General features: G+C 36.6%; 1 protein-coding gene across 13 annotated transcripts in view; it reads right to left on the bottom strand.

The window, feature by feature from the left end:
- CYRIB (CYFIP related Rac1 interactor B) overlaps positions 1-13,224 on the bottom strand; it is a 174,259-nt gene that overhangs the window by 63,759 nt on the left and 97,276 nt on the right. The gene's annotated exons all lie outside the window — the stretch shown is intronic.

The following is a 13,224-nucleotide window of genomic DNA, read 5'->3' as shown; positions in this document are numbered from 1 at the left end:
GAGATGGGGTTTCACCGTGTTAGCCAGGATGGTCTCGATCTCCTGATGTCGTGATCTGCCCGCCTCGGCTCCCAAAGTGCTGGGATTACAATTTTTCACTTTTCTCTATGAGTTAGTTCACAAACAGGAGTCACGTTCAAAGCCTAACCACTCTAGTTTTCCTCAAAAGCTTGCCTTGGATCAGTATTACCAGAAGTGAAATGAATAAACACTTTTTTGCTTTTTCTGCCAAAGATAAAACTTCCTTCCCTAAGGGCCACTGCAGGCACCCAGAAATAAACAAAACAAGTGGCTTGACTGACCACTTTTATAAACAATAGCAGAAAAAACAGGGCTACTTTGCATAAAACCATGAGGAAAAATTCAATTATTAATTCAATAAATAATTATTAATCTACTAAAATAAAATTTTAATTAATAAATCAAGACACAATAAAACACTTGTAACTGTATTCATCCTTAGAAATCAAGTATCAGGGCCGGGCGCGGTGGCTCAAGCCTGTAATCCCAGCACTTTGGGAGGCCGACGGGCGGATCACGAGGTCAGGAGATCGAGACCATCCTGGCTAATATGGTGAAACCCCGTCTCTACTAAAAATACAAAAAACTAGCCGGGCGAGGTGGTGGGCGCCTGTAGTCCCAGCTACTCGGGAGGCTGAGGCAGGAGAATGGCGTAAACCCGGGAGGCGGAGCTTGCAGTGAGCTGAGATCCGGCCACTGCACTCCAGCCTGGGCGACAAAGCGAGACTCCGTCTCAAAAAAAAAAAAAAAAAAAAAAAAAAAAAAAAAAAAAAAAAAAGAAATCAAGTATCAGGTCATAAGTAGTAAATATGAACTAATATTTAAATTGGACAATCCAGGCACCTAAAATCTACAAACCCTAGAGATTCTTCAAGTTAAGTGCTAAAATGTACTTGCCTCCAGCAAGACATGAGTTATGACTTCAGACCATTCTGTCAACCATGTCTATAGCTTTGTAGTATTTCATATGATGGTACATAAATCTCACTGCTGGCCTTGTGCAGTGGCTCATGCCTATAAGCCCAGCACTTTGGGAGGCCAAGGTGGGTGGATCACCTAAGGTCAGGAGTTTTGAGACCAGCCTGGTCAACATGGAGAAGCTCTGTGTCTACTACAAATACAAAAATCAACTAGGCATGGTGGTGCATGCCTGTAATCTCAGCTACTCAGGAAGCTGAGGCACAAGAATTGCCTGAACCTGGGAGGCAGAGACTGCAGTGAGCTGAAATCACGCCATTACACTCCAGCCTGGGTGATAGAATGAGACTCTATTCAAAAAATAAATAAATAACTAAATGGTGTTGAAATAACTCCACAGAAAACTAAGATAGACCCTTCTCAAACTATACATTACACATGAATTTGAGTTTAATTTCTCAAAACTAAATCTCAGAAAATAGAACAAAGAATCTTACTTATCTTTGGAGGAATAACATGCTAAAATATAAAGCACTATAAGAAATTTTAAATGGAAAGATCAATCATGTAAAAATTAAAGATAAAGGATAACAAAATGTCTTAAAATAGTTCATGGGAGTGTATATAAATCACAAGACAACAGAAAAAAATAACTTGATAATTTGTAACAGAGAGGCAAAACAATAAATTATGAAAAAAATGTATACTCCCTAATAATAAAAAGCAAATATAGTAAAATGGTTTAGAGAACTGGTTCTGAAATGAGATAGACTTGGGTTGTATTTCTAATTATTTAAATTAAGTTATTTGAGCATGCTTTATTTGTAAAATGCAGATTTCCACTTATTTAAATTCGGTTATCGATGCATCCTTTTCCTTTGTAAAAGAGCAAAAATGAACTCAAAGTGTGTAGATTAATGGAACTGCTAGTTTTGCTCAACATGGTCATTACCTTTTGTATTTAACATTAAAATTACAATAATGTGCATCTCTCTACTGGCACTAAATCTCAAGTATAGTACTCTTAAGAAAACCATGTCTAACACGCACCAGAACTCAAACGCCTGAGGCTTCCTCTATGTCATCCTACACCATGCTTACTATCACAAAACAGTTTGATCAGAAGAAAGTACAATGGTTACATTAAGAGCCTCCCACCTTGATATACCTAGAACTACATTTTCTATATAAGAACAAATATCAAGGCATATATGATACATATAAATCTTAATATTGTGCAAATATTAATACTAAATATTAATACAATATCAATAAATTCTTTTTTATAAAGTTTTTAAAAAACATTTCTAAATAAAATAGAGATGGGGTCTTGCTATGTTGACCAGGTTGGTCTCGAACTCCTGGCCTCAAACAATCCTCCCATCTCAGCCTCCCAAAGTTCTGGGATCACAGGCATGAGCCTGGACCATGCATGGCCAAGAAATTCTTAATATCTGTTGTAAACCCATGCTCCAGAAGATCTGAAATACCAACATTTCTCATTATCTCTAAACCTTTTTTTTAAATTACCTCCAGGGAAAAGTAAATTGCCAGTAATGGTTGCCTAGGTAATGCCAGGTTTTCAGAACATGACTTGATTTTTGTAGTCTAAAAATTTCTTACAACCTTAATTTTCCCCTTTATTATAAGGGTAAAACATATTCACTATAAAAAATACATAAAGTGGAAAGAAACAAGCACCACTACCTATAATCCCACAACCAAAGCTTTAACAATTTATTCTAATTTCTTTTATGTATATTTTTATATGATTTAACACCATTTCTTTGTATTTGTACTGCTTTTTATCATTGATATCATGAGCAATATTTTCACATGATTAAAAACTCTGCCAAAATGCCACTTTTAGTCTTTACATACCAACTCATCATATGGTTATACCACATTTTTTCAAGCATTTTCTCACTGTTGGATATTCCGGTTTTTCTAACCTTTTGCTCTTATAAACAATGCTATGCCCAAGACTTCCATAAGCACATAAAGACTTTGTGAGATTAGAAAAAGTTATCCCAGTCTAATATAAAAATGTTTATGAACTATTACTTTATTACACAACCTCAACAACTACACAATATAGCTCTGCCTGGGTTGGGGTTTAAGAACCCCAGCAAGCAAACACCCTGGCTGTGCACACACATGTCCCTGCACGCAAGGGTCACACTCTTGCCTACTGACAAATATAATCCCTGAACATTAAGGCACAAAAACATACCTAAGCCAGTGCCAGGCACCCTTGCCCCAAATTTCTCAAATGAGACTACCAGATCAGTTTCTGTCAGACTGGAGTGGTGGGCAAGTAAGCGAAAGGAATCACCTCAGGGGATGCCTGGAGTCTGGAGCTCAGTCTGGACAAGACCATGCTGTAACCACTTGCACGGACAGAGTGTCCTCACAGGAGCTCTCCAGAGTCCTGGCATGCCATAAGTGCCAGTATGGGTTTATGTACCAGGCAACTTGCTGTAACCTTGAACTCCTGGCTCCAAGATGTGGCCAGAAGGCCCAGAATCGCTCCATTCACCAGACAATCTTCTCAAATGTGACATGTCTATCTCATGCCTGATATACCCACAGGTGTGGCACCCCTTGGACAGAGGGCCATGTGAACACCTTGAATAATTATCTTAGCTATGAACATAAATCTTTGTTGAAATAACTTAAAAATGTTTAGGATACATCAAGGTCTCTATACCTAGTGCCAATTTCTTGTCCAAAGATACATTCTAATTAACATTACCATCAGAATGATGCACTGGCCAACTTCCCAGCATCCTTGAGAAGTGGTGTCTTTTTTTTTTTTAAGAGACAGGGGCCAGGTGCAGTGGCTCATGCCTGTAATTCCAACACTTCAGGAGGCTGAGGTGGGAGGATCACTTGAGACCAGGAGTTTGAGAACAGACGAGACAACACAGCAAGACCCATATACATAAAAACAATAAAATGAACAGCCAGGTCTAGTAACATACTACATGTGTGGCTGAGACAGGAGGATGGCTTAAGTCCAAGAGTTCAAGGCCACAGTGAGCTATGAGTGCCACTGCACTCCAACATGGGCGACAAAGCAAGAACCTAATTCTAAAAACAAACAAAAGAAACAGGGTCTCGCTCTGTCGCCCAGGCTGGAATGCAGTCGTATAACCATAGCTCACTGTAACTTTGAACTCCTGGCCTCAAGGTGTTCTCCCTACTTGGTCTCCAAAAGCGCTGGAATTATAGGCATGAGCCACATTGCCCGGCCTCTCTCCCATTGGTTTTTTAACTACTGAGGCCAACTATTTTTTTCTCCACAATTGTGTAACTTAGTTCTTCCCATTTTCTATCAAGGCCTTATGTATTTTCAAGGAAGTAACTATCAAATCTGAATTTCCTTGATCAGAAATTCAATATAAATGCATAAAGTGAGGCACAGTCTTTTAAAATTGTCCCTTTCTACTCGGCTGCCTTTTTCTAAGTACTTCCTATGTTTTAGACACTGTACTGCATGATATATTTCACTGAAGTCTGTCAATCTAATAGGTTAAAATTAAACCCTTTTCATTGATGAGCAATCAGAGGCTTTAAAAGTAGTTTGTCCAAGGTCATGACTAAAGGGTAAGGAATCAGGAAAAGAAGGGGAAGGGACAGAAATGAGGAAGGGAACAGAGGGAGAAAATTACTTTTCAGGAAACAATCTTGTTCAATATTTATTACAATATTCCTTTCGGTAAATATGATTTCTTATAAAACAAATACTACTTTTCCACTAACTTCTTTTATTGTAAAATTAAAAATGATTCTTTAAAAAAATAACCCACGGCCAGGTGTGGTGGCTCACACCTGTAATCCCAGCACTTTGCGAGGCCAAGGTGGGTGAATCACGAGGTCAGGGGTTCAAAATCAGCCTGACCAATATGGTGAAACCCTGTCCTTACTAAAAATACAAAAATTAGCCAGCTCTGGTTGTGTGCAAAAAAACAAACAAAAACAAAAACAAAACCAACAAACAAAACCTACAACAGCATAATTGAAAAACCTGAGACAAGGGCTAAATTAAAAGGCCAAGAGCTAGATTAAGAGGCTCACCAGGCTTTGAGGACATTATATAGAACCTTCTTACTTCTGGATCTCCTGGTTACTGTCAACATCTTGCCCGGATTATTGACCATCTACAATGGAACTTTTCTGATACTTCAACTCAGCTAAGTTTTGGAACATACAGCCATGGAGAGACTGTAAAATGCATTTTTGATGGCAGGTGCTTTAATCGTGCTAACCTAAAGATTCCACAGGTGTAAGATATGTTATGTGAAAACAAGTTAGTGAGGTTCTATAAGGTCAAACTCTGTAAAATTAAATGCTAGTTAAAAGGAAAGATAGAGTTTTTGGTGTTCATTTAATCTACCCCATATGTTCAAAACCCCTTATAAAATTTACACATATAATTTTAAAGGAATGTTAAATACAAGCAGAGGTAATAAGGAAAATAAAGCTTCACGGGGTGTGTGTGTGTGTGTGTGTGTGTGTGTGTGTGTGTGTATACACGGTCCAAATTTATCCTGGGGTCAATTTTATAAAAGATCAAATACATAGTTGAATTTATACATCCTGCTAAATATATATATATGCGCTCCAGAATTATCTGAAGTTGCAAATTGCACTAGCACTGAAATGACCATTCCTTCCAGCTTCTCACCTTGTTTCACCACTCTCTCCACCCCAGTCCTATGCTGAAATGATCTGAAATCGCAAAATTTTTTTTAAAAAAATTATGACCAAGTTTGGCTTATCTGAGAAGTGCAAGATTGGTTCAGAATACCTACTGTTTTCACCACACTAACAGATTAAAAGAAAAAAAGCCATATAATTACCTCAAAAGATGCAGAGATGCACTCTGAGGTTGGGGGAAGGGGAGGACTGCGAACAGAGAAGGTGCATTTGAATGAAAACAAAGATGGGTTTTTCAAAATTTGCCTTTCTTTATTTTTACTTTAGAGACAGAGTCTTATTAGGTTGCCCAGGCTGGGCCTTTCTTTTCTTGTAAGTCATTTTTTTCAAACAATTCTATATGATAATCAACAGGAAGAACTAATGAAGGCATATTAAAGAGTGGTTCAGGTAAAATGATTCAGTGAATTCCTAATCTGTGTGTCATGTTTATGGTGACAGAAAACAAGAATGTTCTCTACTGCTGTTAAAGAAACTGATACATTTAAAAACAAAGCACAAAGTGAATCCTACAATGCAATACCTTGACTTTCAGTAATCTGCTCCGCTTTCAAAATCATGACTGTATAAGCAGAAGCTCTTGAGATAAACCTTGTCTTTCCCCACAGTGTTGTAATTACAGTAAAAGCTTTTCCATAATAATCAGAACTAGAAGTTCAATTAATTGCAATTCTTGAAACATTTAAAATACATACACGTGCATTCATTAGCTAATTCTTTTAAAGAAAACCAAAGCACATTCTTCAATGACAAGCAATTGCTAGAGTATTTTCCAGCCACCACGATCCAATGCTTGTGTAGAAATTACTAGAGGAAAAAAAGAATTTTTTTTTAATTTTTAAAAGCTTACAAAATGCAAATTCCAATTCTTCACAGACTATGTGTGAACAGTCAGTTTATGAACCAGTGCTAGTTTGCAAAGTGTTTCTTTTAAGTAGCACTAGTATAAATAAAGCACAGGTTCTGGAGCCAAACTGTGAGGCTCACCCTGGACAAGTTTCTCTCTCTCTAGTGGGGATAATAGTAATACCTACCACCTAATTGGGTTATTATGAGGATTAAGTAAGAATATGTCTAGCACTTAAAACTGTCCCTGACAGATAAGGACTCTATAAAAAAGTTGATATTATTATTACTATTGTATAGACCATAACCACAGATACACTTTTTCTAAAATGTCTAGTTTTTGTCTTTTTTAAATGTAACGAGAAATGAAGATACTGAAAATACAGAATTCTTTATAGTTTTATACTTTTCTCCAATTTTTTATATCCTGATCCATGACCAATCATATCACTTCTTTTAAAGTCAGTCACTGGTCACTGCACACCTGTTATTCACTAAATGCACATTCTGAAGAGCATGTAGCTGTGTTACTTCCTGTCCCCCAGTGACAAACCCATGAGATACTTTTGTTTTTAAATGGGTAACTGAAGGAGAGGATTTGCCAACAAAGATGAAAGTGAAGCAAAGAAACAAAAGTGATAATGCTGGAAATAAAATTCTAATGAAATATTAATGGAGTTACAAAAGAAAGAGTTGACTGTGAGAATGTTGACACTGCTGCCAACAGAGAGACTAAACATGCAGCCAGAGGAACTTTCTGAAGGTAAACTGATCAACATAAAAGAAGAGAGTGGTTATGGTGAAAAGGATGACAATGTCTCAGAGGAAGTCATGCCAGCAAGAAACCTTCATATTAAAGGAATTCTTACATATACTTCTTGATATTCACGGTGTAATGGATAAAATGTTTGAAGCTGATCCAAACTTACAAGTATTATTAACTTGTCCAAGGCCTAGAAATGATGCTCACTCCACACTATATAACAGGGAAGAAGAAACGAGGCACAGTTCCAATCACTCTTGAAAAGATTTTTACAAAGAAATAAAACACTTTAATTCTCCAGGTTTAAATTAAACTGTACTAAGTAAATACTAGTTTTACTATTTTATCCATTTCCCTATACATTTTGCAACAATGAGAGTATGTTTTGACGAAAATTTCTAAAAATCATGGAACAACATAATTTCTAAGATTGCTTTACAAAATTTAAGCCTGCACAAGTATTTTTATATTCCACAGCACAAATGAGAACTGCCTGTATAAAGAACTTTTACCTAAGAAGGAAAGCAAATGAATTTAAAGACAGGCAAAAGATTTCAACAGATAATTCACCAAAGTTAAATGGATTGCAAATAAGCACTTGAAAAGATGCTCAACACCATCAGGCACTAGAGAAATACAAACTGAAAACACACCAGATGGCTAAAAAAAATACTGTAAATGACCATACCAAGTGCTGGTGAGAATACAGTGCAAATGAATTCCTACACACTTGTGCAAAGCCACTTTAAAAAGTTAAATATACACCTTCCATATAACAGTCATTCCATTGAGGTATTTATCCAAGAAAAATGAAAGCATTATGCTCATACAAAGAATCATACACTAATGTTCATAGCAACTGTACTTGTAGTCTCAAACTGCAAGCATCCCAAATGCTCATTAGCAAATGAATGGACAGACTGTGGTATTTCCATACACTGGAATACTACTCAGCAATAAAAGAAACAAGTTACTGACACAGCCAATATTAAGTATAAATCTCAAAATCACTACGCTGAGTTGAAGAAGCCAGATATAAAAGAACATACATTGTATGAGTCCTCATATATAAGATTTTAGGAGTCAAGTCTGAGCAACAGTGAGCCCTGTTTCTAAAAAAAATTAATAAAACAGTAAGATTCTAGGAAATACAAATTAATATTATAAAGACAGAAAAGGCATAGGTGGTTGACTGGGGTCTAGGGGCAGGTAGGGTGGACAGATTTGAAGGAGTCAGGGAAAAACTTTGAAGGTGATTATGTTCATTATCTTGATTGTGGTGATGATTTCATGGGTGATTAACTATCAAACTGTATGCTTCATAAAACTTTTAAAAATGGTCCATGGACGATCTGCATCTGCCAAAAATGTGGATTCTCAGGCTTGCCACAACCCACTAAATTTTGTGGGTCAAGCCTGAGAAACTGCATTTTCCAAGATCCACGTTACTCTAATGTATGTATTTACTCTGTAATCTAGAGGATCTAATGCCTAGAGTCTCCAGAAGAATGATCTCACTCATCTTCTACGAAAACACACTTAGAACTTTAGTGCATCAAAATTTCCTATAAGAACCCTAATTTCAGACCTTTAGAACTTAAGACATCCTATTACATTCGTATTTATATTTTAACTTTGAAATCTGGTATACAGGTGATCTCTGAAATAGTTCAAGAAAAGAAAAGCCCATAGAGGCAAAAGTTTTAAAGCTAAAAATAAGCTTTATGATTTCAATTTAAAATCATATCCTATCCAAATTCCATTTCACAAACGGGAAAGCTGAGACCAGAAAGGTTAAATTTGGACAGAGTCAGTAATAAAATGCAAATCTTCTACTTTCTTCTGAAATGAAATTCTATCCAACTTTCTTCTAAAAAGGCTTCTATTCCTTTGCTTTCAATTTCTCCTAAATTCGTACTTATTCTTTGTCATTTCTGTAGCTCAGGTTTTTATGCTCTCACTCCTAACTACTGCAATAATCTCCTAAATGGTTAACCTACTTCTGTAGTTCTCTCTCCACTTTATTTCTATCACACAAATACCTGAGTACCTAATATTAGTCAAGCACTGTAAGAGACACTAATTTTATCTCATCACTGCTCTATTGAAGAAAAAAAAAACTTCTAATAGCTCCTAATACTTTTCAGGATACAGTCTCAAACTGGCACACTTAGGAATGAATACCCATTCTGATTTCAGGCTACTCCTAATAAACATGCTATTAGAGCAGAGCCCGCTAACAGCCTATGCCCATTCCAGTCCTGAAATCTGTTTCCTCCTCCTAAAAAGGCATTCCTTTCTTCCTCCCAAAAAGGTTCTTATCCTTAAAAGGCCAATTTAAAGCTATTCCTACTTTCAACAGGCTCTTCCCGAGGACTCCAGCCCACATCAATCCCTATAATTCTAAAGCATTTTCATCCAATAGTACACTGCTACTCATTGGTTGCAGATGTTAGTTGTGTAACTGAGGGAAGATAAAATTTGTTTCTCAAGTCTTCTGTACCCTACTTAATACGCAGTGCTTAAGTATGTTACAACAAAGGGAAACAGCATAGCATATATAGGTAGAAAAGTTTTAGTCTAGAGGCTTTGAAACCAGTCAAATACCAGTTTGAATCCTAGTTCTGACAATTACCATAACTCAGGATCATACAGCTAGTAAGCATCAGTTTCCTCATTTGTCAAATGGAGTTAACAGACCTTACAGCACTGTTGCAAGCATTAAATAAGATTCAGTAAGAATGCATGTTTAGTGCTTAGGAAAAATCACAAACATTCACTTAGTTGTGGCCATCATTAGCAACACAGATTAAATATCCACCATGTGGCAGATATTGTACAAGGTTCTAGAAATACCAAAATGTTTAAGATTTAAGCACTGATATGAAAAAAGTTTATGTATTAATACATACCAATACCATTCATCCATCTAAGTTAGAAAACACCAGTCATTATTCTTACCTATACTTAGGACCTGAAAAATCGACCATTCTATTTCCTGAAGATCTCTACGCACGCAACCACTGAACTAGCAGTTCAAGCCAGGACTCCTACTATAGCCTATTTGGGTCTCACTGCTCCAACTCTATATTCATTCTCCATAATTTTATTAGACTAATCCTTCTAATGCAGAAACCTGATCACATATCTACACATCATCCTTCCCATTAGTCTATATCTGTAATTGTAATGGCATAGGACACAGAGATCTCAGGCTGACTCAATTCTTTAAAAAAAATGTCCAAGATTTCACTTAAATATCTTGGCCAGGCGCAGTGGCTCACGCCTGTAACTCCAGCACTTTGGGAGGCAGAGGCGGGTGGATCATGAGGTCAGAAGTTTGAGAACAGCCTGACCAACATGGTGAAACCCTGTCTCTACTAAAAATACAAAAATTAGCCAGGTGTGGTGGCGCATGCCTGTAATCCCAGCTAGGTCAGGAGGCTGAGGCAGGGGAATCGCTTGAACCTGGGAGGCGGAGGTTGCAGTGAGCTGAGATCGCACCACTGCACTCCAGCCTGGGTGACAGAGTGAGACTCCATCTCAAAAAAGGAAAAAAGTCTTTTTTATGTATTGTTAAAGCAGCTTTTTAAGAAATTTAATTATTTCTTTAAATACTTCAGCTCTAGTTCTATTAGAAAATCCACCCTACTACTGCAGTGATCTAATAACAAAAAAATTGGAAAAAAGAAAATCTACCTCGTATTACTTCATTTTTACGTGTTACAAGTGACCACTGGCCAGTACGTACTATCAACAATGGCTGCCCACGACAATCATCCATGGACCACCACCACCCTGTTTTTAACTAGTTTTTAACTATGCATGCCACAGAGCTACCACAACAGATTCTTATTCACCAAGTCTACGGCACGCCACGGTATTTGTTTTTTTAAGAAGCCACACAATGTTTCTAATATATAGCCAGGATTGCCCAATCCCAGATTAAGAAACTTTACATAGAAAAGTGACCAATCCCAGATATGATGATACTGCTGTGTCTATCTAAAGCAAGGCTCTGCAAACCACCCACAGATCATGCCTAATCCCATGGCTTTTTGTTCTACCTGCACACTAAGAATGCTTTTTACATTATCTAACGGTTGAAAAAAGAAAACAACAATCTTTATCCTGAAAGCAGTTAATGACTTCCTGCGGAAATAATACTTGCACATATAAAAAGTAACAAATTCATAATAATTCTGTCAACAATGAAGTGTTGTTACAGACTACAATTACAATAGAAATTTAGAGAACAGGACAGTGTGAAAGGTATATTCCACGTGTGAGTTAAAAATCTTCTCAACAGGCCCCACAGCACATCATATCACTCATCAAAACGCTGGACCCCTTCCCATGACTCAAAGTGGCTATCACAGCCTGTTCATTGCTATTATACTCCGCTCTGCACTAAGCACAATGCCTGACACATCACAGTCTCCAAAGCATAGATGCTGAATGAGTGAATAAACAAACAAGATAAATGATGTAAGTACATTAGAATAAATGCAACTCATCTAAAGTTAAGGTTCCAAAAGGCTGTCATTCTCCTAAAATGATTTGTTTGGGGAAAAGAGAGATAAGGAGAGGTCAATGTATCACTAGCAGAAAACTGATAAAATTTCTCCTATTAAAAATTAAATAAAGAGACTTCAAATGAAATGCTCTAAGGTGTGTCCACCATGGTTTTACAGACACAGTTTTTAAATTACTTTATTTTTTTAAGACATGGGTTTTTGCCATGTTGGCCAGGCTTGTCTTGAACTCCTGGCCTCAAGTGATTGGCTTCGGCCTTCCAAAATGCTGGGATTATGGGTGTGAGCCACCGTGCTCACCCAGCCTACAGATAGATACAGTTTTTCTGGACTGATAAAACTCAGTTGCAACAATAGGCATAGATAACCACTTTGGAGATATACTATATATCTGATATGTGGTAATATATATTACTGCATGTCTTGGTAGCAATAAAACAATGGATTTTAAGACTATGAAAAATACTTCGTCACACGTTTAAAATGTCCTCAAAACTCAACAAAGATCAGTTACAGACTCCCAATAGGACAGACATTCTATGTATGGCAAAGTACAAAATGTTGTGTAAAAACAAGACCTGTCCTCATAAAGCTCATATTCTATAAGATGACATGTAAACAAATTACTACAATACAGTACAATTAAATAAAATGCTATGCTAGAGTTCTGTGGTTAAATTGCTATGGGAAAACAGATGAAGGAGTAATTTAATTATGTCTAGAGAAGAATGTCAGAGAAAGCTAGAGAAGTGAGATATCTGGGTGCCTTGTATACTTAAAAAAAAAAGCACCAGTACTAACAACTTCCAAAGACATTTTTATATGCTTCAAATTAAGTCAAATAACTTAATTTTAGGATTTACGTTAGCATTTACACTAAACTGGAAAAGGAAAATCTCCTATAAGAAGCATTTTAATTACTACCTATGATTGTTAACAATGGGGTAACATAATAATACTAAAATCCTTAAGAAAAAGGCTTTATTAAACTGAGACTAAGGCAACTCCAAGAATTCAGAAGAACACCAGGTAAGATTTTTTAGTCCTAATAAATACAAAACCGCACTGATTTCTTCAATAATTTCTATCCCATTTGCTATCTATGTAAGAATCTTAATCTGTTTGCCCTTCTGTTATTTCTACTTATTGGATAGTGTATATAATTCCAAATTTGGACTATCAAGTCTGAACTTACAAACCAAATCAGGGGAAAACACTTAAAAAAAAAAAAATGTACTATTCTAAAAATTACTCTTTCATGGTCAGAGTATATATTTATGTAGTAAACCTTTTATCTTTAACACACGTTAAGTCCAGCCTGTTAAATGTCCTATGAAGTGGTTCTTTCTTGTCTATATTCTCCTCTTTTAAAAACGACATTACCACGTCTTATAAGCTTTTCTCCCAAGCGCTCATTAG

The sequence above is a fragment of the Macaca thibetana genome, chromosome 8 (assembly GCF_024542745.1).
Source record: "Macaca thibetana thibetana isolate TM-01 chromosome 8, ASM2454274v1, whole genome shotgun sequence".
In the NCBI taxonomy this organism is placed as follows: domain Eukaryota; kingdom Metazoa; phylum Chordata; class Mammalia; order Primates; family Cercopithecidae; genus Macaca; species Macaca thibetana.
The sequence above is the reverse complement of the archived record's forward strand: the minus strand, read 5'-3'. Positions and strand labels throughout refer to the sequence as shown.